The 26,299-nt window shown below is 46.3% G+C and overlaps 10 non-coding genes and 2 pseudogenes across 10 annotated transcripts; all 12 read right to left on the minus strand.

Annotated features, from left to right (window-relative positions):
* Positions 1-1,589: 1,589 nt before the first annotated feature.
* LOC130327378 (U2 spliceosomal RNA) lies at positions 1,590-1,780 on the minus strand. The gene has a single exon (XR_008871767.1). It is a non-coding gene; the product is annotated as a U2 spliceosomal RNA (small nuclear RNA).
* Positions 1,781-3,871: 2,091 nt separating this feature from the next.
* Positions 3,872-4,062, minus strand: LOC130327387 (U2 spliceosomal RNA). Its single transcript, XR_008871773.1, has one exon. It is a non-coding gene; the product is annotated as a U2 spliceosomal RNA (small nuclear RNA).
* A 2,095-nt stretch (positions 4,063-6,157) lies between these two features.
* LOC130327388 (U2 spliceosomal RNA) lies at positions 6,158-6,348 on the minus strand. The gene has a single exon (XR_008871774.1). It is a non-coding gene; the product is annotated as a U2 spliceosomal RNA (small nuclear RNA).
* Positions 6,349-8,440: 2,092 nt separating this feature from the next.
* LOC130327389 (U2 spliceosomal RNA) lies at positions 8,441-8,631 on the minus strand. The gene has a single exon (XR_008871775.1). It is a non-coding gene; the product is annotated as a U2 spliceosomal RNA (small nuclear RNA).
* A 2,102-nt stretch (positions 8,632-10,733) lies between these two features.
* LOC130327390 (U2 spliceosomal RNA) lies at positions 10,734-10,924 on the minus strand. Its single transcript, XR_008871776.1, has one exon. It is a non-coding gene; the product is annotated as a U2 spliceosomal RNA (small nuclear RNA).
* A 2,094-nt stretch (positions 10,925-13,018) lies between these two features.
* On the minus strand, positions 13,019-13,209 carry LOC130327379 (U2 spliceosomal RNA). Its single transcript, XR_008871768.1, has one exon. It is a non-coding gene; the product is annotated as a U2 spliceosomal RNA (small nuclear RNA).
* A 2,094-nt stretch (positions 13,210-15,303) lies between these two features.
* LOC130327385 (U2 spliceosomal RNA) lies at positions 15,304-15,483 on the minus strand (annotated as a pseudogene).
* Positions 15,484-16,176: 693 nt separating this feature from the next.
* On the minus strand, positions 16,177-16,336 carry LOC130327386 (U2 spliceosomal RNA; annotated as a pseudogene).
* Positions 16,337-18,429: 2,093 nt separating this feature from the next.
* Positions 18,430-18,620, minus strand: LOC130327380 (U2 spliceosomal RNA). Its single transcript, XR_008871769.1, has one exon. It is a non-coding gene; the product is annotated as a U2 spliceosomal RNA (small nuclear RNA).
* Positions 18,621-20,712: 2,092 nt separating this feature from the next.
* On the minus strand, positions 20,713-20,903 carry LOC130327381 (U2 spliceosomal RNA). Its single transcript, XR_008871770.1, has one exon. It is a non-coding gene; the product is annotated as a U2 spliceosomal RNA (small nuclear RNA).
* Positions 20,904-23,012: 2,109 nt separating this feature from the next.
* LOC130327382 (U2 spliceosomal RNA) lies at positions 23,013-23,203 on the minus strand. Its single transcript, XR_008871771.1, has one exon. It is a non-coding gene; the product is annotated as a U2 spliceosomal RNA (small nuclear RNA).
* A 2,089-nt stretch (positions 23,204-25,292) lies between these two features.
* Positions 25,293-25,483, minus strand: LOC130327384 (U2 spliceosomal RNA). Its single transcript, XR_008871772.1, has one exon. It is a non-coding gene; the product is annotated as a U2 spliceosomal RNA (small nuclear RNA).
* Positions 25,484-26,299: the final 816 nt, after the last annotated feature.

The raw sequence follows: 26,299 nt of genomic DNA on the forward strand, positions 1-26,299 counted from the left end.
TGCTGTGAAGGTTCTAGGTGACATCACAAATCCCTTTGGTTACATACACAACAAAGCTGGGTTGTTGTTGTTTACACTCTGCAAGGCCTGTGGAAGTGAGTGACATCATAGCACTGTAGTTCTGAGGGTTCAAGATGGATGCAACAATCTCCTGTTGCTTCTATGAAGGCCGTAATAGACGACATCACCAAACAGCTCCATAGTCACATACACAGCAAAGGAGAGATGTTGTTTACACCTAGTGATGTCAGTGGTATTGAGTGACATCACAGCACAGTGCTAAGGCTCCTGGGCCTGGACACAGCAGCGGCTGCAATATCTCAACGGAGAATACGTTTATATCTATGTGTGTGTGTGCGCATATATATATATATATATATATATATATATATATATATATATATATATTTCTCCGCCGAAATCACTTTTAAACCCATTTCCACCTTTTTTTCCCTTCTCTTCCTCTTACTTTTTTTTCACGTTTTTTTACGTTTTTCTCCTTTTCGCCTCTTTTCTGGGCGTATTATTCTTCTTTTTCTTCTTTTTTTTCGTCTAATGCATACCCCATCAGTGCAGCAATGCTTATTCAATACCGCCAGCAGATGGAGACACTGGGGGATAATTTTCTAAGGATTTATACTGATTTTTCCTGTCTGAATTTGTCGCACAGAAAGTTGCAGGCCAAATATGTGTGACATTTCTGCGACTTTAGCTTCTAGAGCATTTTTACAACATTATACATAGGTGCTGAATACATAAAAAGCGACTGTTCAGCGACAGACAAGTCGCATCGGCTGAAAGTAGGCCAGAATGTCAGTCCATGTTGGAGCAGGTTTAGATACAGTCTAAAGCATAGATCTCAAAGTCTGTGCACAGAATTTAGCAAGGGCCTCGCACCTTCTGATGCATCAGGTAGGTGCACAATAGCATAGCCTAACCCTCTGTACTTTGGTCTATATTGATGCGGGACATAGACAGCCAGCTGATGACCAATCCATTAGTGCAATGGATGGCTGGAAGCATTTGTCTTTGCCTTTGCAATACCACAGAAGCAATGCATGGTCAATGTACAGCAATGACACACCTGTGTGAACAGCCAGGAGACCCCCCCCCCCCCCCCATGTTATGTTACATAGTTACATAGTTAGTACGGTCGAAAAAAGACATATGTCCATCACGTTCAACCAGGGAATTAAGGGGTAGGGGTGTGGCGCGATATTGGGGAAGGGATGAGATTTTATATTTCTTCATAAGCATTAATCTTATTTTGTCAATTAGGAACATTCAGCACCCACCCGCTATCAAGGCAGCTGCCTATCATGTCATGCCCTACCTGCACAGGTGTGCTGGCTACTCAAATGATCCAATTAAGGAGGCCATTTAGTCAGCAGCAGCAGAAGTCCTGTGCCTGGACGCTCCAACAGGGGCCAGACACAAGCAGAAGCAGAAGCAGCAGAAGCAGAAGCAGCAGCAGCACCACCTTTTGTTTTTTGGCTGCAGCAGCAGCAAGGCCCACAGGGCTGGCTAGCTGGCTAGCCAGCAAGCAGGTAGCAATGAAAGTAGGAATCTTTCTTTTTAACCCTGTAAGGGGGTGGTGCACTGTACCCGAAGATACTGCCATATCGGGTCAATGCATAGGGCGACGGAAGCAAGCTTCGAAATCGGCCCCCGTTCTCAAAAATCCATTTAATATATGGTCCCCAGATAGGGGACGTATCAGATATTAAACTGATAAGAACAGATACTACACTTGATCTTAGCCAAAAGGCCGAGAAGCGATAACCGTGAAAGGGGCGGGCCCAACAAGGTCCCCTTCATGGGCACTATCACTGCTTGCTGTCAGGGAGGCTGCCAGACAATTTTCCATGCACACTCTGGGCTGGGGGGCAGTCAACCACCAGTACACACAGCAGAACCTAAACCCATACCATTATTGCTAAGCAGCAAGACAGGGGCCCATTGCACTCCCACGGGGCCTTTTTAAATGCAATCCATAACCCGGATTTGCCAGGAACCCTTCTTACTCCTCCTACTTGCATGTGACACTGGGCTTAGGATCTGCATAGGAAACACACACACAAGCACACACCTACCTTTGTTGCCTGCAGATGCCTCCTTGGCTGTCCCCAAACGGTATCAAACCAACACCCACGGGAAGCTGTAAGCATAGAGGACATGCCTGCACCCCATTGGACTTACCTGTGTGGGTTAAATCCGGGTTATTTGACAACCTATGGCGGTGATGGTTCTGCTCAGGCAGAGCAGTGCTGATGCTCCTCATAAAGCTGTCGCTGCTGTGAAGGTTCTAGGTGACATCACAAATCCCTTTGGTTACATACACAACAAAGCTGGGTTGTTGTTGTTTACACTCTGCAAGGCCTGTGGAAGTGAGTGACATCATAGCACTGTAGTTCTGAGGGTTCAAGATGGATGCAACAATCTCCTGTTGCTTCTATGAAGGCCGTAATAGACGACATCACCAAACAGCTCCATAGTCACATACACAGCAAAGGAGAGATGTTGTTTACACCTAGTGATGTCAGTGGTATTGAGTGACATCACAGCACAGTGCTAAGGCTCCTGGGCCTGGACACAGCAGCGGCTGCAATATCTCAACGGAGAATACGTTTATATCTATGTGTGTGTGTGCGCATATATATATATATATATATATATATATATATATATATATATATATATTTCTCCGCCGAAATCACTTTTAAACCCATTTCCACCTTTTTTTCCCTTCTCTTCCTCTTACTTTTTTTTCACGTTTTTTTACGTTTTTCTCCTTTTCGCCTCTTTTCTGGGCGTATTATTCTTCTTTTTCTTCTTTTTTTTCGTCTAATGCATACCCCATCAGTGCAGCAATGCTTATTCAATACCGCCAGCAGATGGAGACACTGGGGGATAATTTTCTAAGGATTTATACTGATTTTTCCTGTCTGAATTTGTCGCACAGAAAGTTGCAGGCCAAATATGTGTGACATTTCTGCGACTTTAGCTTCTAGAGCATTTTTACAACATTATACATAGGTGCTGAATACATAAAAAGCGACTGTTCAGCGACAGACAAGTCGCATCGGCTGAAAGTAGGCCAGAATGTCAGTCCATGTTGGAGCAGGTTTAGATACAGTCTAAAGCATAGATCTCAAAGTCTGTGCACAGAATTTAGCAAGGGCCTCGCACCTTCTGATGCATCAGGTAGGTGCACAATAGCATAGCCTAACCCTCTGTACTTTGGTCTATATTGATGCGGGACATAGACAGCCAGCTGATGACCAATCCATTAGTGCAATGGATGGCTGGAAGCATTTGTCTTTGCCTTTGCAATACCACAGAAGCAATGCATGGTCAATGTACAGCAATGACACACCTGTGTGAACAGCCAGGAGACCCCCCCCCCCCATGTTATGTTACATAGTTACATAGTTAGTACGGTCGAAAAAAGACATATGTCCATCACGTTCAACCAGGGAATTAAGGGGTAGGGGTGTGGCGCGATATTGGGGAAGGGATGAGATTTTATATTTCTTCATAAGCATTAATCTTATTTTGTCAATTAGGAACATTCAGCACCCACCCGCTATCAAGGCAGCTGCCTATCATGTCATGCCCTACCTGCACAGGTGTGCTGGCTACTCAAATGATCCAATTAAGGAGGCCATTTAGTCAGCAGCAGCAGAAGTCCTGTGCCTGGACGCTCCAACAGGGGCCAGACACAAGCAGAAGCAGAAGCAGCAGAAGCAGCAGCAGCACCACCTTTTGTTTTTTGGCTGCAGCAGCAGCAAGGCCCACAGGGCTGGCTAGCTGGCTAGCCAGCAAGCAGGTAGCAATGAAAGTAGGAATCTTTCTTTTTAACCCTGTAAGGGGGTGGTGCACTGTACCCGAAGATACTGCCATATCGGGTCAATGCATAGGGCGACGGAAGCAAGCTTCGAAATCGGCCCCCGTTCTCAAAAATCCATTTAATATATGGTCCCCAGATAGGGGACGTATCAGATATTAAACTGATAAGAACAGATACTACACTTGATCTTAGCCAAAAGGCCGAGAAGCGATAACCGTGAAAGGGGCGGGCCCAACAAGGTCCCCTTCATGGGCACTATCACTGCTTGCTGTCAGGGAGGCTGCCAGACAATTTTCCATGCACACTCTGGGCTGGGGGGCAGTCAACCACCAGTACACACAGCAGAACCTAAACCCATACCATTATTGCTAAGCAGCAAGACAGGGGCCCATTGCACTCCCACGGGGCCTTTTTAAATGCAATCCATAACCCGGATTTGCCAGGAACCCTTCTTACTCCTCCTACTTGCATGTGACACTGGGCTTAGGATCTGCATAGGAAACACACACACAAGCACACACCTACCTTTGTTGCCTGCAGATGCCTCCTTGGCTGTCCCCAAACGGTATCAAACCAACACCCACGGGAAGCTGTAAGCATAGAGGACATGCCTGCACCCCATTGGACTTACCTGTGTGGGTTAAATCCGGGTTATTTGACAACCTATGGCGGTGATGGTTCTGCTCAGGCAGAGCAGTGCTGATGCTCCTCATAAAGCTGTCGCTGCTGTGAAGGTTCTAGGTGACATCACAAATCCCTTTGGTTACATACACAACAAAGCTGGGTTGTTGTTGTTTACACTCTGCAAGGCCTGTGGAAGTGAGTGACATCATAGCACTGTAGTTCTGAGGGTTCAAGATGGATGCAACAATCTCCTGTTGCTTCTATGAAGGCCGTAATAGACGACATCACCAAACAGCTCCATAGTCACATACACAGCAAAGGAGAGATGTTGTTTACACCTAGTGATGTCAGTGGTATTGAGTGACATCACAGCACAGTGCTAAGGCTCCTGGGCCTGGACACAGCAGCGGCTGCAATATCTCAACGGAGAATACGTTTATATCTATGTGTGTGTGTGCGCATATATATATATATATATATATATATATATATATATATATATATATTTCTCCGCCGAAATCACTTTTAAACCCATTTCCACCTTTTTTTCCCTTCTCTTCCTCTTACTTTTTTTTCACGTTTTTTTACGTTTTTCTCCTTTTCGCCTCTTTTCTGGGCGTATTATTCTTCTTTTTCTTCTTTTTTTTCGTCTAATGCATACCCCATCAGTGCAGCAATGCTTATTCAATACCGCCAGCAGATGGAGACACTGGGGGATAATTTTCTAAGGATTTATACTGATTTTTCCTGTCTGAATTTGTCGCACAGAAAGTTGCAGGCCAAATATGTGTGACATTTCTGCGACTTTAGCTTCTAGAGCATTTTTACAACATTATACATAGGTGCTGAATACATAAAAAGCGACTGTTCAGCGACAGACAAGTCGCATCGGCTGAAAGTAGGCCAGAATGTCAGTCCATGTTGGAGCAGGTTTAGATACAGTCTAAAGCATAGATCTCAAAGTCTGTGCACAGAATTTAGCAAGGGCCTCGCACCTTCTGATGCATCAGGTAGGTGCACAATAGCATAGCCTAACCCTCTGTACTTTGGTCTATATTGATGCGGGACATAGACAGCCAGCTGATGACCAATCCATTAGTGCAATGGATGGCTGGAAGCATTTGTCTTTGCCTTTGCAATACCACAGAAGCAATGCATGGTCAATGTACAGCAATGACACACCTGTGTGAACAGCCAGGAGACCCCCCCCCCCCCCCCCCATGTTATGTTACATAGTTACATAGTTAGTACGGTCGAAAAAAGACATATGTCCATCACGTTCAACCAGGGAATTAAGGGGTAGGGGTGTGGCGCGATATTGGGGAAGGGATGAGATTTTATATTTCTTCATAAGCATTAATCTTATTTTGTCAATTAGGAACATTCAGCACCCACCCGCTATCAAGGCAGCTGCCTATCATGTCATGCCCTACCTGCACAGGTGTGCTGGCTACTCAAATGATCCAATTAAGGAGGCCATTTAGTCAGCAGCAGCAGAAGTCCTGTGCCTGGACGCTCCAACAGGGGCCAGACACAAGCAGAAGCAGAAGCAGCAGAAGCAGCAGCAGCACCACCTTTTGTTTTTTGGCTGCAGCAGCAGCAAGGCCCACAGGGCTGGCTAGCTGGCTAGCCAGCAAGCAGGTAGCAATGAAAGTAGGAATCTTTCTTTTTAACCCTGTAAGGGGGTGGTGCACTGTACCCGAAGATACTGCCATATCGGGTCAATGCATAGGGCGACGGAAGCAAGCTTCGAAATCGGCCCCCGTTCTCAAAAATCCATTTAATATATGGTCCCCAGATAGGGGACGTATCAGATATTAAACTGATAAGAACAGATACTACACTTGATCTTAGCCAAAAGGCCGAGAAGCGATAACCGTGAAAGGGGCGGGCCCAACAAGGTCCCCTTCATGGGCACTATCACTGCTTGCTGTCAGGGAGGCTGCCAGACAATTTTCCATGCACACTCTGGGCTGGGGGGCAGTCAACCACCAGTACACACAGCAGAACCTAAACCCATACCATTATTGCTAAGCAGCAAGACAGGGGCCCATTGCACTCCCACGGGGCCTTTTTAAATGCAATCCATAACCCGGATTTGCCAGGAACCCTTCTTACTCCTCCTACTTGCATGTGACACTGGGCTTAGGATCTGCATAGGAAACACACACACAAGCACACACCTACCTTTGTTGCCTGCAGATGCCTCCTTGGCTGTCCCCAAACGGTATCAAACCAACACCCACGGGAAGCTGTAAGCATAGAGGACATGCCTGCACCCCATTGGACTTACCTGTGTGGGTTAAATCCGGGTTATTTGACAACCTATGGCGGTGATGGTTCTGCTCAGGCAGAGCAGTGCTGATGCTCCTCATAAAGCTGTCGCTGCTGTGAAGGTTCTAGGTGACATCACAAATCCCTTTGGTTACATACACAACAAAGCTGGGTTGTTGTTGTTTACACTCTGCAAGGCCTGTGGAAGTGAGTGACATCATAGCACTGTAGTTCTGAGGGTTCAAGATGGATGCAACAATCTCCTGTTGCTTCTATGAAGGCCGTAATAGACGACATCACCAAACAGCTCCATAGTCACATACACAGCAAAGGAGAGATGTTGTTTACACCTAGTGATGTCAGTGGTATTGAGTGACATCACAGCACAGTGCTAAGGCTCCTGGGCCTGGACACAGCAGCGGCTGCAATATCTCAACGGAGAATACGTTTATATCTATGTGTGTGTGTGCGCATATATATATATATATATATATATATATATATATATATATATATTTCTCCGCCGAAATCACTTTTAAACCCATTTCCACCTTTTTTTCCCTTCTCTTCCTCTTACTTTTTTTTCACGTTTTTTTACGTTTTTCTCCTTTTCGCCTCTTTTCTGGGCGTATTATTCTTCTTTTTCTTCTTTTTTTTCGTCTAATGCATACCCCATCAGTGCAGCAATGCTTATTCAATACCGCCAGCAGATGGAGACACTGGGGGATAATTTTCTAAGGATTTATACTGATTTTTCCTGTCTGAATTTGTCGCACAGAAAGTTGCAGGCCAAATATGTGTGACATTTCTGCGACTTTAGCTTCTAGAGCATTTTTACAACATTATACATAGGTGCTGAATACATAAAAAGCGACTGTTCAGCGACAGACAAGTCGCATCGGCTGAAAGTAGGCCAGAATGTCAGTCCATGTTGGAGCAGGTTTAGATACAGTCTAAAGCATAGATCTCAAAGTCTGTGCACAGAATTTAGCAAGGGCCTCGCACCTTCTGATGCATCAGGTAGGTGCACAATAGCATAGCCTAACCCTCTGTACTTTGGTCTATATTGATGCGGGACATAGACAGCCAGCTGATGACCAATCCATTAGTGCAATGGATGGCTGGAAGCATTTGTCTTTGCCTTTGCAATACCACAGAAGCAATGCATGGTCAATGTACAGCAATGACACACCTGTGTGAACAGCCAGGAGACCCCCCCCCCCCCCCCCATGTTATGTTACATAGTTACATAGTTAGTACGGTCGAAAAAAGACATATGTCCATCACGTTCAACCAGGGAATTAAGGGGTAGGGGTGTGGCGCGATATTGGGGAAGGGATGAGATTTTATATTTCTTCATAAGCATTAATCTTATTTTGTCAATTAGGAACATTCAGCACCCACCCGCTATCAAGGCAGCTGCCTATCATGTCATGCCCTACCTGCACAGGTGTGCTGGCTACTCAAATGATCCAATTAAGGAGGCCATTTAGTCAGCAGCAGCAGAAGTCCTGTGCCTGGACGCTCCAACAGGGGCCAGACACAAGCAGAAGCAGAAGCAGCAGAAGCAGCAGCAGCACCACCTTTTGTTTTTTGGCTGCAGCAGCAGCAAGGCCCACAGGGCTGGCTAGCTGGCTAGCCAGCAAGCAGGTAGCAATGAAAGTAGGAATCTTTCTTTTTAACCCTGTAAGGGGGTGGTGCACTGTACCCGAAGATACTGCCATATCGGGTCAATGCATAGGGCGACGGAAGCAAGCTTCGAAATCGGCCCCCGTTCTCAAAAATCCATTTAATATATGGTCCCCAGATAGGGGACGTATCAGATATTAAACTGATAAGAACAGATACTACACTTGATCTTAGCCAAAAGGCCGAGAAGCGATAACCGTGAAAGGGGCGGGCCCAACAAGGTCCCCTTCATGGGCACTATCACTGCTTGCTGTCAGGGAGGCTGCCAGACAATTTTCCATGCACACTCTGGGCTGGGGGGCAGTCAACCACCAGTACACACAGCAGAACCTAAACCCATACCATTATTGCTAAGCAGCAAGACAGGGGCCCATTGCACTCCCACGGGGCCTTTTTAAATGCAATCCATAACCCGGATTTGCCAGGAACCCTTCTTACTCCTCCTACTTGCATGTGACACTGGGCTTAGGATCTGCATAGGAAACACACACACAAGCACACACCTACCTTTGTTGCCTGCAGATGCCTCCTTGGCTGTCCCCAAACGGTATCAAACCAACACCCACGGGAAGCTGTAAGCATAGAGGACATGCCTGCACCCCATTGGACTTACCTGTGTGGGTTAAATCCGGGTTATTTGACAACCTATGGCGGTGATGGTTCTGCTCAGGCAGAGCAGTGCTGATGCTCCTCATAAAGCTGTCGCTGCTGTGAAGGTTCTAGGTGACATCACAAATCCCTTTGGTTACATACACAACAAAGCTGGGTTGTTGTTGTTTACACTCTGCAAGGCCTGTGGAAGTGAGTGACATCATAGCACTGTAGTTCTGAGGGTTCAAGATGGATGCAACAATCTCCTGTTGCTTCTATGAAGGCCGTAATAGACGACATCACCAAACAGCTCCATAGTCACATACACAGCAAAGGAGAGATGTTGTTTACACCTAGTGATGTCAGTGGTATTGAGTGACATCACAGCACAGTGCTAAGGCTCCTGGGCCTGGACACAGCAGCGGCTGCAATATCTCAACGGAGAATACGTTTATATCTATGTGTGTGTGTGCGCATATATATATATATATATATATATATATATATATATATATATATATATTTCTCCGCCGAAATCACTTTTAAACCCATTTCCACCTTTTTTTCCCTTCTCTTCCTCTTACTTTTTTTTCACGTTTTTTTACGTTTTTCTCCTTTTCGCCTCTTTTCTGGGCGTATTATTCTTCTTTTTCTTCTTTTTTTTCGTCTAATGCATACCCCATCAGTGCAGCAATGCTTATTCAATACCGCCAGCAGATGGAGACACTGGGGGATAATTTTCTAAGGATTTATACTGATTTTTCCTGTCTGAATTTGTCGCACAGAAAGTTGCAGGCCAAATATGTGTGACATTTCTGCGACTTTAGCTTCTAGAGCATTTTTACAACATTATACATAGGTGCTGAATACATAAAAAGCGACTGTTCAGCGACAGACAAGTCGCATCGGCTGAAAGTAGGCCAGAATGTCAGTCCATGTTGGAGCAGGTTTAGATACAGTCTAAAGCATAGATCTCAAAGTCTGTGCACAGAATTTAGCAAGGGCCTCGCACCTTCTGATGCATCAGGTAGGTGCACAATAGCATAGCCTAACCCTCTGTACTTTGGTCTATATTGATGCGGGACATAGACAGCCAGCTGATGACCAATCCATTAGTGCAATGGATGGCTGGAAGCATTTGTCTTTGCCTTTGCAATACCACAGAAGCAATGCATGGTCAATGTACAGCAATGACACACCTGTGTGAACAGCCAGGAGACCCCCCCCCCCCCCCCCATGTTATGTTACATAGTTACATAGTTAGTACGGTCGAAAAAAGACATATGTCCATCACGTTCAACCAGGGAATTAAGGGGTAGGGGTGTGGCGCGATATTGGGGAAGGGATGAGATTTTATATTTCTTCATAAGCATTAATCTTATTTTGTCAATTAGGAACATTCAGCACCCACCCGCTATCAAGGCAGCTGCCTATCATGTCATGCCCTACCTGCACAGGTGTGCTGGCTACTCAAATGATCCAATTAAGGAGGCCATTTAGTCAGCAGCAGCAGAAGTCCTGTGCCTGGACGCTCCAACAGGGGCCAGACACAAGCAGAAGCAGAAGCAGCAGAAGCAGAAGCAGCAGCAGCACCACCTTTTGTTTTTTGGCTGCAGCAGCAGCAAGGCCCACAGGGCTGGCTAGCTGGCTAGCCAGCAAGCAGGTAGCAATGAAAGTAGGAATCTTTCTTTTTAACCCTGTAAGGGGGTGGTGCACTGTACCCGAAGATACTGCCATATCGGGTCAATGCATAGGGCGACGGAAGCAAGCTTCGAAATCGGCCCCCGTTCTCAAAAATCCATTTAATATATGGTCCCCAGATAGGGGACGTATCAGATATTAAACTGATAAGAACAGATACTACACTTGATCTTAGCCAAAAGGCCGAGAAGCGATAACCGTGAAAGGGGCGGGCCCAACAAGGTCCCCTTCATGGGCACTATCACTGCTTGCTGTCAGGGAGGCTGCCAGACAATTTTCCATGCACACTCTGGGCTGGGGGGCAGTCAACCACCAGTACACACAGCAGAACCTAAACCCATACCATTATTGCTAAGCAGCAAGACAGGGGCCCATTGCACTCCCACGGGGCCTTTTTAAATGCAATCCATAACCCGGATTTGCCAGGAACCCTTCTTACTCCTCCTACTTGCATGTGACACTGGGCTTAGGATCTGCATAGGAAACACACACACAAGCACACACCTACCTTTGTTGCCTGCAGATGCCTCCTTGGCTGTCCCCAAACGGTATCAAACCAACACCCACGGGAAGCTGTAAGCATAGAGGACATGCCTGCACCCCATTGGACTTACCTGTGTGGGTTAAATCCGGGTTATTTGACAACCTATGGCGGTGATGGTTCTGCTCAGGCAGAGCAGTGCTGATGCTCCTCATAAAGCTGTCGCTGCTGTGAAGGTTCTAGGTGACATCACAAATCCCTTTGGTTACATACACAACAAAGCTGGGTTGTTGTTGTTTACACTCTGCAAGGCCTGTGGAAGTGAGTGACATCATAGCACTGTAGTTCTGAGGGTTCAAGATGGATGCAACAATCTCCTGTTGCTTCTATGAAGGCCGTAATAGACGACATCACCAAACAGCTCCATAGTCACATACACAGCAAAGGAGAGATGTTGTTTACACCTAGTGATGTCAGTGGTATTGAGTGACATCACAGCACAGTGCTAAGGCTCCTGGGCCTGGACACAGCAGCGGCTGCAATATCTCAACGGAGAATACGTTTATATCTATGTGTGTGTGTGCGCATATATATATATATATATATATATATATATATATATATATATATATATATATATATTTCTCCGCCGAAATCACTTTTAAACCCATTTCCACCTTTTTTTCCCTTCTCTTCCTCTTACTTTTTTTTCACGTTTTTTTACGTTTTTCTCCTTTTCGCCTCTTTTCTGGGCGTATTATTCTTCTTTTTCTTCTTTTTTTTCGTCTAATGCATACCCCATCAGTGCAGCAATGCTTATTCAATACCGCCAGCAGATGGAGACACTGGGGGATAATTTTCTAAGGATTTATACTGATTTTTCCTGTCTGAATTTGTCGCACAGAAAGTTGCAGGCCAAATATGTGTGACATTTCTGCGACTTTAGCTTCTAGAGCATTTTTACAACATTATACATAGGTGCTGAATACATAAAAAGCGACTGTTCAGCGACAGACAAGTCGCATCGGCTGAAAGTAGGCCAGAATGTCAGTCCATGTTGGAGCAGGTTTAGATACAGTCTAAAGCATAGATCTCAAAGTCTGTGCACAGAATTTAGCAAGGGCCTCGCACCTTCTGATGCATCAGGTAGGTGCACAATAGCATAGCCTAACCCTCTGTACTTTGGTCTATATTGATGCGGGACATAGACAGCCAGCTGATGACCAATCCATTAGTGCAATGGATGGCTGGAAGCATTTGTCTTTGCCTTTGCAATACCACAGAAGCAATGCATGGTCAATGTACAGCAATGACACACCTGTGTGAACAGCCAGGAGACCCCCCCATGTTATGTTACATAGTTACATAGTTAGTACGGTCGAAAAAAGACATATGTCCATCACGTTCAACCAGGGAATTAAGGGGTAGGGGTGTGGCGCGATATTGGGGAAGGGATGAGATTTTATATTTCTTCATAAGCATTAATCTTATTTTGTCAATTAGGAACATTCAGCACCCACCCGCTATCAAGGCAGCTGCCTATCATGTCATGCCCTACCTGCACAGGTGTGCTGGCTACTCAAATGATCCAATTAAGGAGGCCATTTAGTCAGCAGCAGCAGAAGTCCTGTGCCTGGACGCTCCAACAGGGGCCAGACACAAGCAGAAGCAGAAGCAGCAGAAGCAGCAGCAGCACCACCTTTTGTTTTTTGGCTGCAGCAGCAGCAAGGCCCACAGGGCTGGCTAGCTGGCTAGCCAGCAAGCAGGTAGCAATGAAAGTAGGAATCTTTCTTTTTAACCCTGTAAGGGGGTGGTGCACTGTACCCGAAGATACTGCCATATCGGGTCAATGCATAGGGCGACGGAAGCAAGCTTCGAAATCGGCCCCCGTTCTCAAAAATCCATTTAATATATGGTCCCCAGATAGGGGACGTATCAGATATTAAACTGATAAGAACAGATACTACACTTGATCTTAGCCAAAAGGCCGAGAAGCGATAACCGTGAAAGGGGCGGGCCCAACAAGGTCCCCTTCATGGGCACTATCACTGCTTGCTGTCAGGGAGGCTGCCAGACAATTTTCCATGCACACTCTGGGCTGGGGGGCAGTCAACCACCAGTACACACAGCAGAACCTAAACCCATACCATTATTGCTAAGCAGCAAGACAGGGGCCCATTGCACTCCCACGGGGCCTTTTTAAATGCAATCCATAACCCGGATTTGCCAGGAACCCTTCTTACTCCTCCTACTTGCATGTGACACTGGGCTTAGGATCTGCATAGGAAACACACACACAAGCACACACCTACCTTTGTTGCCTGCAGATGCCTCCTTGGCTGTCCCCAAACGGTATCAAACCAACACCCACGGGAAGCTGTAAGCATAGAGGACATGCCTGCACCCCATTGGACTTACCTGTGTGGGTTAAATCCGGGTTATTTGACAACCTATGGCGGTGATGGTTCTGCTCAGGCAGAGCAGTGCTGATGCTCCTCATAAAGCTGTCGCTGCTGTGAAGGTTCTAGGTGACATCACAAATCCCTTTGGTTACATACACAACAAAGCTGGGTTGTTGTTGTTTACACTCTGCAAGGCCTGTGGAAGTGAGTGACATCATAGCACTGTAGTTCTGAGGGTTCAAGATGGATGCAACAATCTCCTGTTGCTTCTATGAAGGCCGTAATAGACGACATCACCAAACAGCTCCATAGTCACATACACAGCAAAGGAGAGATGTTGTTTACACCTAGTGATGTCAGTGGTATTGAGTGACATCACAGCACAGTGCTAAGGCTCCTGGGCCTGGACACAGCAGCGGCTGCAATATCTCAACGGAGAATACGTTTATCTCTATGTGTGTGTGTGCGCATATATATATATATATATATATATATATATATATATATATATATATTTCTCCGCCGAAATCACTTTTAAACCCATTTCCACCTTTTTTTCCCTTCTCTTCCTCTTACTTTTTTTTCACGTTTTTTTACGTTTTTCTCCTTTTCGCCTCTTTTCTGGGCGTATTATTCTTCTTTTTCTTCTTTTTTTTCGTCTAATGCATACCCCATCAGTGCAGCAATGCTTATTCAATACCGCCAGCAGATGGAGACACTGGGGGATAATTTTCTAAGGATTTATACTGATTTTTCCTGTCTGAATTTGTCGCACAGAAAGTTGCAGGCCAAATATGTGTGACATTTCTGCGACTTTAGCTTCTAGAGCATTTTTACAACATTATACATAGGTGCTGAATACATAAAAAGCGACTGTTCAGCGACAGACAAGTCGCATCGGCTGAAAGTAGGCCAGAATGTCAGTCCATGTTGGAGCAGGTTTAGATACAGTCTAAAGCATAGATCTCAAAGTCTGTGCACAGAATTTAGCAAGGGCCTCGCACCTTCTGATGCATCAGGTAGGTGCACAATAGCATAGCCTAACCCTCTGTACTTTGGTCTATATTGATGCGGGACATAGACAGCCAGCTGATGACCAATCCATTAGTGCAATGGATGGCTGGAAGCATTTGTCTTTGCCTTTGCAATACCACAGAAGCAATGCATGGTCAATGTACAGCAATGACACACCTGTGTGAACAGCCAGGAGACCCCCCCCCCCCCCCCCATGTTATGTTACATAGTTACATAGTTAGTACGGTCGAAAAAAGACATATGTCCATCACGTTCAACCAGGGAATTAAGGGGTAGGGGTGTGGCGCGATATTGGGGAAGGGATGAGATTTTATATTTCTTCATAAGCATTAATCTTATTTTGTCAATTAGGAACATTCAGCACCCACCCGCTATCAAGGCAGCTGCCTATCATGTCATGCCCTACCTGCACAGGTGTGCTGGCTACTCAAATGATCCAATTAAGGAGGCCATTTAGTCAGCAGCAGCAGAAGTCCTGTGCCTGGACGCTCCAACAGGGGCCAGACACAAGCAGAAGCAGAAGCAGCAGAAGCAGCAGCAGCACCACCTTTTGTTTTTTGGCTGCAGCAGCAGCAAGGCCCACAGGGCTGGCTAGCTGGCTAGCCAGCAAGCAGGTAGCAATGAAAGTAGGAATCTTTCTTTTTAACCCTGTAAGGGGGTGGTGCACTGTACCCGAAGATACTGCCATATCGGGTCAATGCATAGGGCGACGGAAGCAAGCTTCGAAATCGGCCCCCGTTCTCAAAAATCCATTTAATATATGGTCCCCAGATAGGGGACGTATCAGATATTAAACTGATAAGAACAGATTTTTTTTTTTTTTATCTAAAGCCGAGGAACGTGCTTTCGATTCACCGAAAGTGCAAGAAAAAGTGCAAACGTGTTACACTAAAAAAACGTGCACAAAGGATGCGGTCTATCGCAAGCCCTTCTCCGATAGGAGAGAGGCCCCCCAACAAACCTTACCCTTCGCCTCCGGACCAAAAGGTACCTGCGAGGTTCCAGGTTCGATGTCCCTTTTCGCCGAAGCTACTAGGGGACCACAAATGCTCCCGGCATCCCCCTTGGCGTTGGCCAAGGTATCTGCCCGCAGAGCCGATTACGGTAGGTACCCTGCCAAAGCAGGAGTACCCGGGGTGTTTGCAGGGAGGTGCGGAACCTAATGGCCACACACACCTCCCCTAGACCGCCAGGAGGGACACCCAGAAGGGCTACCGCATCCTGACAAATCCTGTGAACACACAACACGCAAAAAGTGACACAGTGAGACAAAAAAGAAATAAATAAGTGAATGTGTGCAGATATACTGCCCGGACATCCGGCCGGATCTATAAAAATTTCTCTGATCCTAGCCAGAAGGCCGGGAATCAAGAGGTGAGTGCCACAAGGTGAAGAGATTATGGTGCCCGTGCTTCAACTCAGTGAGTCTATTCTCCCAGTGAGTTTCGGCACCTCGGGGTCACCAATCCCCGAGGCACAAAAGTACCTCGGCTCTAGACCCTCTCAGCCTCATGGCGAGACCCGGAGGGAACAGGTCACATCGGGGCAGCCGTTGAGCTGATTCCTCAGAACCAGCCCCGGAAAGCCCTGGTACACCTGCATCCTCCATGCAGCACCCATCCCCACCAGCATGAAAACTGATAAGAACAGATACTACACTTGATCTTAGCCAAAAGGCCGAGAAGCGATAACCGTGAAAGGGGCGGGCCCAACAAGGTCCCCTTCATGGGCACTATCACTGCTTGCTGTCAGGGAGGCTGCCAGACAATTTTCCATGCACACTCTGGGCTGGGGGGCAGTCAACCACCAGTACACACAGCAGAACCTAAACCCATACCATTATTGCTAAGCAGCAAGACAGGGGCCCATTGCACTCCCACGGGGCCTTTTTAAATGCAATCCATAACCCGGATTTGCCAGGAACCCTTCTTACTCCTCCTACTTGCATGTGACACTGGGCTTAGGATCTGCATAGGAAACACACACACAAGCACACACCTACCTTTGTTGCCTGCAGATGCCTCCTTGGCTGTCCCCAAACGGTATCAAACCAACACCCACGGGAAGCTGTAAGCATAGAGGACATGCCTGCACCCCATTGGACTTACCTGTGTGGGTTAAATCCGGGTTATTTGACAACCTATGGCGGTGATGGTTCTGCTCAGGCAGAGCAGTGCTGATGCTCCTCATAAAGCTGTCGCTGCTGTGAAGGTTCTAGGTGACATCACAAATCCCTTTGGTTACATACACAACAAAGCTGGGTTGTTGTTGTTTACACTCTGCAAGGCCTGTGGAAGTGAGTGACATCATAGCACTGTAGTTCTGAGGGTTCAAGATGGATGCAACAATCTCCTGTTGCTTCTATGAAGGCCGTAATAGACGACATCACCAAACAGCTCCATAGTCACATACACAGCAAAGGAGAGATGTTGTTTACACCTAGTGATGTCAGTGGTATTGAGTGACATCACAGCACAGTGCTAAGGCTCCTGGGCCTGGACACAGCAGCGGCTGCAATATCTCAACGGAGAATACGTTTATATCTATGTGTGTGTGTGCGCATATATATATATATATATATATATATATATATATATATATATATATATATTTCTCCGCCGAAATCACTTTTAAACCCATTTCCACCTTTTTTTCCCTTCTCTTCCTCTTACTTTTTTTTCACGTTTTTTTACGTTTTTCTCCTTTTCGCCTCTTTTCTGGGCGTATTATTCTTCTTTTTCTTCTTTTTTTTCGTCTAATGCATACCCCATCAGTGCAGCAATGCTTATTCAATACCGCCAGCAGATGGAGACACTGGGGGATAATTTTCTAAGGATTTATACTGATTTTTCCTGTCTGAATTTGTCGCACAGAAAGTTGCAGGCCAAATATGTGTGACATTTCTGCGACTTTAGCTTCTAGAGCATTTTTACAACATTATACATAGGTGCTGAATACATAAAAAGCGACTGTTCAGCGACAGACAAGTCGCATCGGCTGAAAGTAGGCCAGAATGTCAGTCCATGTTGGAGCAGGTTTAGATACAGTCTAAAGCATAGATCTCAAAGTCTGTGCACAGAATTTAGCAAGGGCCTCGCACCTTCTGATGCATCAGGTAGGTGCACAATAGCATAGCCTAACCCTCTGTACTTTGGTCTATATTGATGCGGGACAAAGACAGCCAGCTGATGACCAATCCATTAGTGCAATGGATGGCTGGAAGCATTTGTCTTTGCCTTTGCAATACCACAGAAGCAATGCATGGTCAATGTACAGCAATGACACACCTGTGTGAACAGCCAGGAGACCCCCCCCCCCCCCCCCCCCCATGTTATGTTACATAGTTACATAGTTAGTACGGTCGAAAAAAGACATATGTCCATCACGTTCAACCAGGGAATTAAGGGGTAGGGGTGTGGCGCGATATTGGGGAAGGGATGAGATTTTATATTTCTTCATAAGCATTAATCTTATTTTGTCAATTAGGAACATTCAGCACCCACCCGCTATCAAGGCAGCTGCCTATCATGTCATGCCCTACCTGCACAGGTGTGCTGGCTACTCAAATGATCCAATTAAGGAGGCCATTTAGTCAGCAGCAGCAGAAGTCCTGTGCCTGGACGCTCCAACAGGGGCCAGACACAAGCAGAAGCAGAAGCAGCAGCAGCACCACCTTTTGTTTTTTGGCTGCAGCAGCAGCAAGGCCCACAGGGCTGGCTAGCTGGCTAGCCAGCAAGCAGGTAGCAATGAAAGTAGGAATCTTTCTTTTTAACCCTGTAAGGGGGTGGTGCACTGTACCCGAAGATACTGCCATATCGGGTCAATGCATAGGGCGACGGAAGCAAGCTTCGAAATCGGCCCCCGTTCTCAAAAATCCATTTAATATATGGTCCCCAGATAGGGGACGTATCAGATATTAAACTGATAAGAACAGATACTACACTTGATCTTAGCCAAAAGGCCGAGAAGCGATAACCGTGAAAGGGGCGGGCCCAACAAGGTCCCCTTCATGGGCACTATCACTGCTTGCTGTCAGGGAGGCTGCCAGACAATTTTCCATGCACACTCTGGGCTGGGGGGCAGTCAACCACCAGTACACACAGCAGAACCTAAACCCATACCATTATTGCTAAGCAGCAAGACAGGGGCCCATTGCACTCCCACGGGGCCTTTTTAAATGCAATCCATAACCCGGATTTGCCAGGAACCCTTCTTACTCCTCCTACTTGCATGTGACACTGGGCTTAGGATCTGCATAGGAAACACACACACAAGCACACACCTACCTTTGTTGCCTGCAGATGCCTCCTTGGCTGTCCCCAAACGGTATCAAACCAACACCCACGGGAAGCTGTAAGCATAGAGGACATGCCTGCACCCCATTGGACTTACCTGTGTGGGTTAAATCCGGGTTATTTGACAACCTATGGCGGTGATGGTTCTGCTCAGGCAGAGCAGTGCTGATGCTCCTCATAAAGCTGTCGCTGCTGTGAAGGTTCTAGGTGACATCACAAATCCCTTTGGTTACATACACAACAAAGCTGGGTTGTTGTTGTTTACACTCTGCAAGGCCTGTGGAAGTGAGTGACATCATAGCACTGTAGTTCTGAGGGTTCAAGATGGATGCAACAATCTCCTGTTGCTTCTATGAAGGCCGTAATAGACGACATCACCAAACAGCTCCATAGTCACATACACAGCAAAGGAGAGATGTTGTTTACACCTAGTGATGTCAGTGGTATTGAGTGACATCACAGCACAGTGCTAAGGCTCCTGGGCCTGGACACAGCAGCGGCTGCAATATCTCAACGGAGAATACGTTTATATCTATGTGTGTGTGTGCGCATATATATATATATATATATATATATATATATATATATATATATTTCTCCGCCGAAATCACTTTTAAACCCATTTCCACCTTTTTTTCCCTTCTCTTCCTCTTACTTTTTTTTCACGTTTTTTTACGTTTTTCTCCTTTTCGCCTCTTTTCTGGGCGTATTATTCTTCTTTTTCTTCTTTTTTTTCGTCTAATGCATACCCCATCAGTGCAGCAATGCTTATTCAATACCGCCAGCAGATGGAGACACTGGGGGATAATTTTCTAAGGATTTATACTGATTTTTCCTGTCTGAATTTGTCGCACAGAAAGTTGCAGGCCAAATATGTGTGACATTTCTGCGACTTTAGCTTCTAGAGCATTTTTACAACATTATACATAGGTGCTGAATACATAAAAAGCGACTGTTCAGCGACAGACAAGTCGCATCGGCTGAAAGTAGGCCAGAATGTCAGTCCATGTTGGAGCAGGTTTAGATACAGTCTAAAGCATAGATCTCAAAGTCTGTGCACAGAATTTAGCAAGGGCCTCGCACCTTCTGATGCATCAGGTAGGTGCACAATAGCATAGCCTAACCCTCTGTACTTTGGTCTATATTGATGCGGGACATAGACAGCCAGCTGATGACCAATCCATTAGTGCAATGGATGGCTGGAAGCATTTGTCTTTGCCTTTGCAATACCACAGAAGCAATGCATGGTCAATGTACAGCAATGACACACCTGTGTGAACAGCCAGGAGACCCCCCCCCCCCCCCCCATGTTATGTTACATAGTTACATAGTTAGTACGGTCGAAAAAAGACATATGTCCATCACGTTCAACCAGGGAATTAAGGGGTAGGGGTGTGGCGCGATATTGGGGAAGGGATGAGATTTTATATTTCTTCATAAGCATTAATCTTATTTTGTCAATTAGGAACATTCAGCACCCACCCGCTATCAAGGCAGCTGCCTATCATGTCATGCCCTACCTGCACAGGTGTGCTGGCTACTCAAATGATCCAATTAAGGAGGCCATTTAGTCAGCAGCAGCAGAAGTCCTGTGCCTGGACGCTCCAACAGGGGCCAGACACAAGCAGAAGCAGAAGCAGCAGAAGCAGCAGCAGCACCACCTTTTGTTTTTTGGCTGCAGCAGCAGCAAGGCCCACAGGGCTGGCTAGCTGGCTAGCCAGCAAGCAGGTAGCAATGAAAGTAGGAATCTTTCTTTTTAACCCTGTAAGGGGGTGGTGCACTGTACCCGAAGATACTGCCATATCGGGTCAATGCATAGGGCGACGGAAGCAAGCTTCGAAATCGGCCCCCGTTCTCAAAAATCCATTTAATATATGGTCCCCAGATAGGGGACGTATCAGATATTAAACTGATAAGAACAGATACTACACTTGATCTTAGCCAAAAGGCCGAGAAGCGATAACCGTGAAAGGGGCGGGCCCAACAAGGTCCCCTTCATGGGCACTATCACTGCTTGCTGTCAGGGAGGCTGCCAGACAATTTTCCATGCACACTCTGGGCTGGGGGGCAGTCAACCACCAGTACACACAGCAGAACCTAAACCCATACCATTATTGCTAAGCAGCAAGACAGGGGCCCATTGCACTCCCACGGGGCCTTTTTAAATGCAATCCATAACCCGGATTTGCCAGGAACCCTTCTTACTCCTCCTACTTGCATGTGACACTGGGCTTAGGATCTGCATAGGAAACACACACACAAGCACACACCTACCTTTGTTGCCTGCAGATGCCTCCTTGGCTGTCCCCAAACGGTATCAAACCAACACCCACGGGAAGCTGTAAGCATAGAGGACATGCCTGCACCCCATTGGACTTACCTGTGTGGGTTAAATCCGGGTTATTTGACAACCTATGGCGGTGATGGTTCTGCTCAGGCAGAGCAGTGCTGATGCTCCTCATAAAGCTGTCGCTGCTGTGAAGGTTCTAGGTGACATCACAAATCCCTTTGGTTACATACACAACAAAGCTGGGTTGTTGTTGTTTACACTCTGCAAGGCCTGTGGAAGTGAGTGACATCATAGCACTGTAGTTCTGAGGGTTCAAGATGGATGCAACAATCTCCTGTTGCTTCTATGAAGGCCGTAATAGACGACATCACCAAACAGCTCCATAGTCACATACACAGCAAAGGAGAGATGTTGTTTACACCTAGTGATGTCAGTGGTATTGAGTGACATCACAGCACAGTGCTAAGGCTCCTGGGCCTGGACACAGCAGCGGCTGCAATATCTCAACGGAGAATACGTTTATATCTATGTGTGTGTGTGCGCATATATATATATATATATATATATATATATATATATATATATATATATATATATATATTCTCCGCCGAAATCACTTTTAAACCCATTTCCACCTTTTTTTCCCTTCTCTTCCTCTTACTTTTTTTTCACGTTTTTTTACGTTTTTCTCCTTTTCGCCTCTTTTCTGGGCGTATTATTCTTCTTTTTCTTCTTTTTTTTCGTCTAATGCATACCCCATCAGTGCAGCAATGCTTATTCAATACCGCCAGCAGATGGAGACACTGGGGGATAATTTTCTAAGGATTTATACTGATTTTTCCTGTCTGAATTTGTCGCACAGAAAGTTGCAGGCCAAATATGTGTGACATTTCTGCGACTTTAGCTTCTAGAGCATTTTTACAACATTATACATAGGTGCTGAATACATAAAAAGCGACTGTTCAGCGACAGACAAGTCGCATCGGCTGAAAGTAGGCCAGAATGTCAGTCCATGTTGGAGCAGGTTTAGATACAGTCTAAAGCATAGATCTCAAAGTCTGTGCACAGAATTTAGCAAGGGCCTCGCACCTTCTGATGCATCAGGTAGGTGCACAATAGCATAGCCTAACCCTCTGTACTTTGGTCTATATTGATGCGGGACATAGACAGCCAGCTGATGACCAATCCATTAGTGCAATGGATGGCTGGAAGCATTTGTCTTTGCCTTTGCAATACCACAGAAGCAATGCATGGTCAATGTACAGCAATGACACACCTGTGTGAACAGCCAGGAGACCCCCCCCCCCCCCCCCCCCCATGTTATGTTACATAGTTACATAGTTAGTACGGTCGAAAAAAGACATATGTCCATCACGTTCAACCAGGGAATTAAGGGGTAGGGGTGTGGCGCGATATTGGGGAAGGGATGAGATTTTATATTTCTTCATAAGCATTAATCTTATTTTGTCAATTAGGAACATTCAGCACCCACCCGCTATCAAGGCAGCTGCCTATCATGTCATGCCCTACCTGCACAGGTGTGCTGGCTACTCAAATGATCCAATTAAGGAGGCCATTTAGTCAGCAGCAGCAGAAGTCCTGTGCCTGGACGCTCCAACAGGGGCCAGACACAAGCAGAAGCAGAAGCAGCAGAAGCAGCAGCAGCACCACCTTTTGTTTTTTGGCTGCAGCAGCAGCAAGGCCCACAGGGCTGGCTAGCTGGCTAGCCAGCAAGCAGGTAGCAATGAAAGTAGGAATCTTTCTTTTTAACCCTGTAAGGGGGTGGTGCACTGTACCCGAAGATACTGCCATATCGGGTCAATGCATAGGGCGACGGAAGCAAGCTTCGAAATCGGCCCCCGTTCTCAAAAATCCATTTAATATATGGTCCCCAGATAGGGGACGTATCAGATATTAAACTGATAAGAACAGATACTACACTTGATCTTAGCCAAAAGGCCGAGAAGCGATAACCGTGAAAGGGGCGGGCCCAACAAGGTCCCCTTCATGGGCACTATCACTGCTTGCTGTCAGGGAGGCTGCCAGACAATTTTCCATGCACACTCTGGGCTGGGGGGCAGTCAACCACCAGTACACACAGCAGAACCTAAACCCATACCATTATTGCTAAGCAGCAAGACAGGGGCCCATTGCACTCCCACGGGGCCTTTTTAAATGCAATCCATAACCCGGATTTGCCAGGAACCCTTCTTACTCCTCCTACTTGCATGTGACACTGGGCTTAGGATCTGCATAGGAAACACACACACAAGCACACACCTACCTTTGTTGCCTGCAGATGCCTCCTTGGCTGTCCCCAAACGGTATCAAACCAACACCCACGGGAAGCTGTAAGCATAGAGGACATGCCTGCACCCCATTGGACTTACCTGTGTGGGTTAAATCCGGGTTATTTGACAACCTATGGCGGTGATGGTTCTGCTCAGGCAGAGCAGTGCTGATGCTCCTCATAAAGCTGTCGCTGCTGTGAAGGTTCTAGGTGACATCACAAATCCCTTTGGTTACATACACAACAAAGCTGGGTTGTTGTTGTTTACACTCTGCAAGGCCTGTGGAAGTGAGTGACATCATAGCACTGTAGTTCTGAGGGTTCAAGATGGATGCAACAATCTCCTGTTGCTTCTATGAAGGCCGTAATAGACGACATCACCAAACAGCTCCATAGTCACATACACAGCAAAGGAGAGATGTTGTTTACACCTAGTGATGTCAGTGGTATTGAGTGACATCACAGCACAGTGCTAAGGCTCCTGGGCCTGGACACAGCAGCGGCTGCAATATCTCAACGGAGAATACGTTTATATCTATGTGTGTGTGTGCGCATATATATATATATATATATATATATATATATATATATATATATATATATTTCTCCGCCGAAATCACTTTTAAACCCATTTCCACCTTTTTTTCCCTTCTCTTCCTCTTACTTTTTTTTCACGTTTTTTTACGTTTTTCTCCTTTTCGCCTCTTTTCTGGGCGTATTATTCTTCTTTTTCTTCTTTTTTTTCGTCTAATGCATACCCCATCAGTGCAGCAATGCTTATTCAATACCGCCAGCAGATGGAGACACTGGGGGATAATTTTCTAAGGATTTATACTGATTTTTCCTGTCTGAATTTGTCGCACAGAAAGTTGCAGGCCAAATATGTGTGACATTTCTGCGACTTTAGCTTCTAGAGCATTTTTACAACATTATACATAGGTGCTGAATACATAAAAAGCGACTGTTCAGCGACAGACAAGTCGCATCGGCTGAAAGTAGGCCAGAATGTCAGTCCATGTTGGAGCAGGTTTAGATACAGTCTAAAGTATAGATCTCAAAGTCTGTGCACAGAATTTAGCAAGGGCCTCGCACCTTCTGATGCATCAGGTAGGTGCACAATAGCATAGCCTAACCCTCTGTACTTTGGTCTATATTGATGCGGGACATAGACAGCCAGCTGATGACCAATCCATTAGTGCAATGGATGGCTGGAAGCATTTGTCTTTGCCTTTGCAATACCACAGAAGCAATGCATGGTCAATGTACAGCAATGACACACCTGTGTGAACAGCCAGGAGACCCCCCCCCCCCCCATGTTATGTTACATAGTTACATAGTTAGTACGGTCGAAAAAAGACATATGTCCATCAAGTTCAACCAGGGAATTAAGGGGTAGGGGTGTGGCGCGATATTGGGGAAGGGATGAGATTTTATATTTCTTCATAAGCATTAATCTTATTTTGTCAATTAGGAACATTCAGCACCCACCCGCTATCAAGGCAGCTGCCTATCATGTCATGCCCTACCTGCACAGGTGTGCTGGCTACTCAAATGATCCAATTAAGGAGGCCATTTAGTCAGCAGCAGCAGAAGTCCTGTGCCTGGACGCTCCAACAGCGGCCAGACACAAGCAGAAGCAGCAGAAGCAGCAGCAGCAGCACCACCTTTTGTTTTTTGGCTGCAGCAGCAAGGCCCACAGGGCTGGCTAGCTGGCTAGCCAGCAAGCAGGTAGCAATGAAAGTAGGAATCTTTCTTTTTAACCCTGTAAGGGGGTGGTGCACTGTACCCGAAGATACTGCCATATCGGGTCAATGCATAGGGCGACGGAAGCAAGCTTCGAAATCGGCCCCCGTTCTCAAAAATCCATTTAATATATGGTCCCCAGATAGGGGACGTATCAGATATTAAACTGATAAGAACAGATACTACACTTGATCTTAGCCAAAAGGCCGAGAAGCGATAACCGTGAAAGGGGCGGGCCCAACAAGGTCCCCTTCATGGGCACTATCACTGCTTGCTGTCAGGGAGGCTGCCAGACAATTTTCCATGCACACTCTGGGCTGGGGGGCAGTCAACCACCAGTACACACAGCAGAACCTAAACCCATACCATTATTGCTAAGCAGCAAGACAGGGCCCATTGCACTCCCACGGGGCCTTTTTAAATGCAATCCATAACCCGGATTTGCCAGGAACCCTTCTTACTCCTCCTACTTGCATGTGACACTGGGCTTAGGATCTGCATAGGAAACACACACACAAGCACACACCTACCTTTGTTGCCTGCAGATGCCTCCTTGGCTGTCCCCAAACGGTATCAAACCAACACCCACGGGAAGCTGTAAGCATAGAGGACATGCCTGCACCCCATTGGACTTACCTGTGTGGGTTAAATCCGGGTTATTTGACAACCTATGGCGGTGATGGTTCTGCTCAGGCAGAGCAGTGCTGATGCTCCTCATAAAGCTGTCGCTGCTGTGAAGGTTCTAGGTGACATCACAAATCCCTATGGTTACATACACAACAAAGCTGGGTTGTTGTTGTTTACACTCTGCAAGGCCTGTGGAAGTGAGTGACATCATAGCACTGTAGTTCTGAGGGTTCTAGATGGATGCAACAATCTCCTGTTGCTTCTATGAAGGCCATAATAGACGACATCACCAAACAGCTCCATAGTCACATACACAGCAAAGGAGAGATGTTGTTTACACCTAGTGATGTCAGTGGTATTGAGTGACATCACAGCACAGTGCTAAGGCTCCTGGGCCTGGACACAGC

The sequence above is a fragment of the Hyla sarda genome, unplaced genomic scaffold (assembly GCF_029499605.1).
Source record: "Hyla sarda isolate aHylSar1 unplaced genomic scaffold, aHylSar1.hap1 scaffold_2981, whole genome shotgun sequence".
Classification (NCBI taxonomy): Eukaryota; Metazoa; Chordata; class Amphibia; order Anura; family Hylidae; genus Hyla; species Hyla sarda.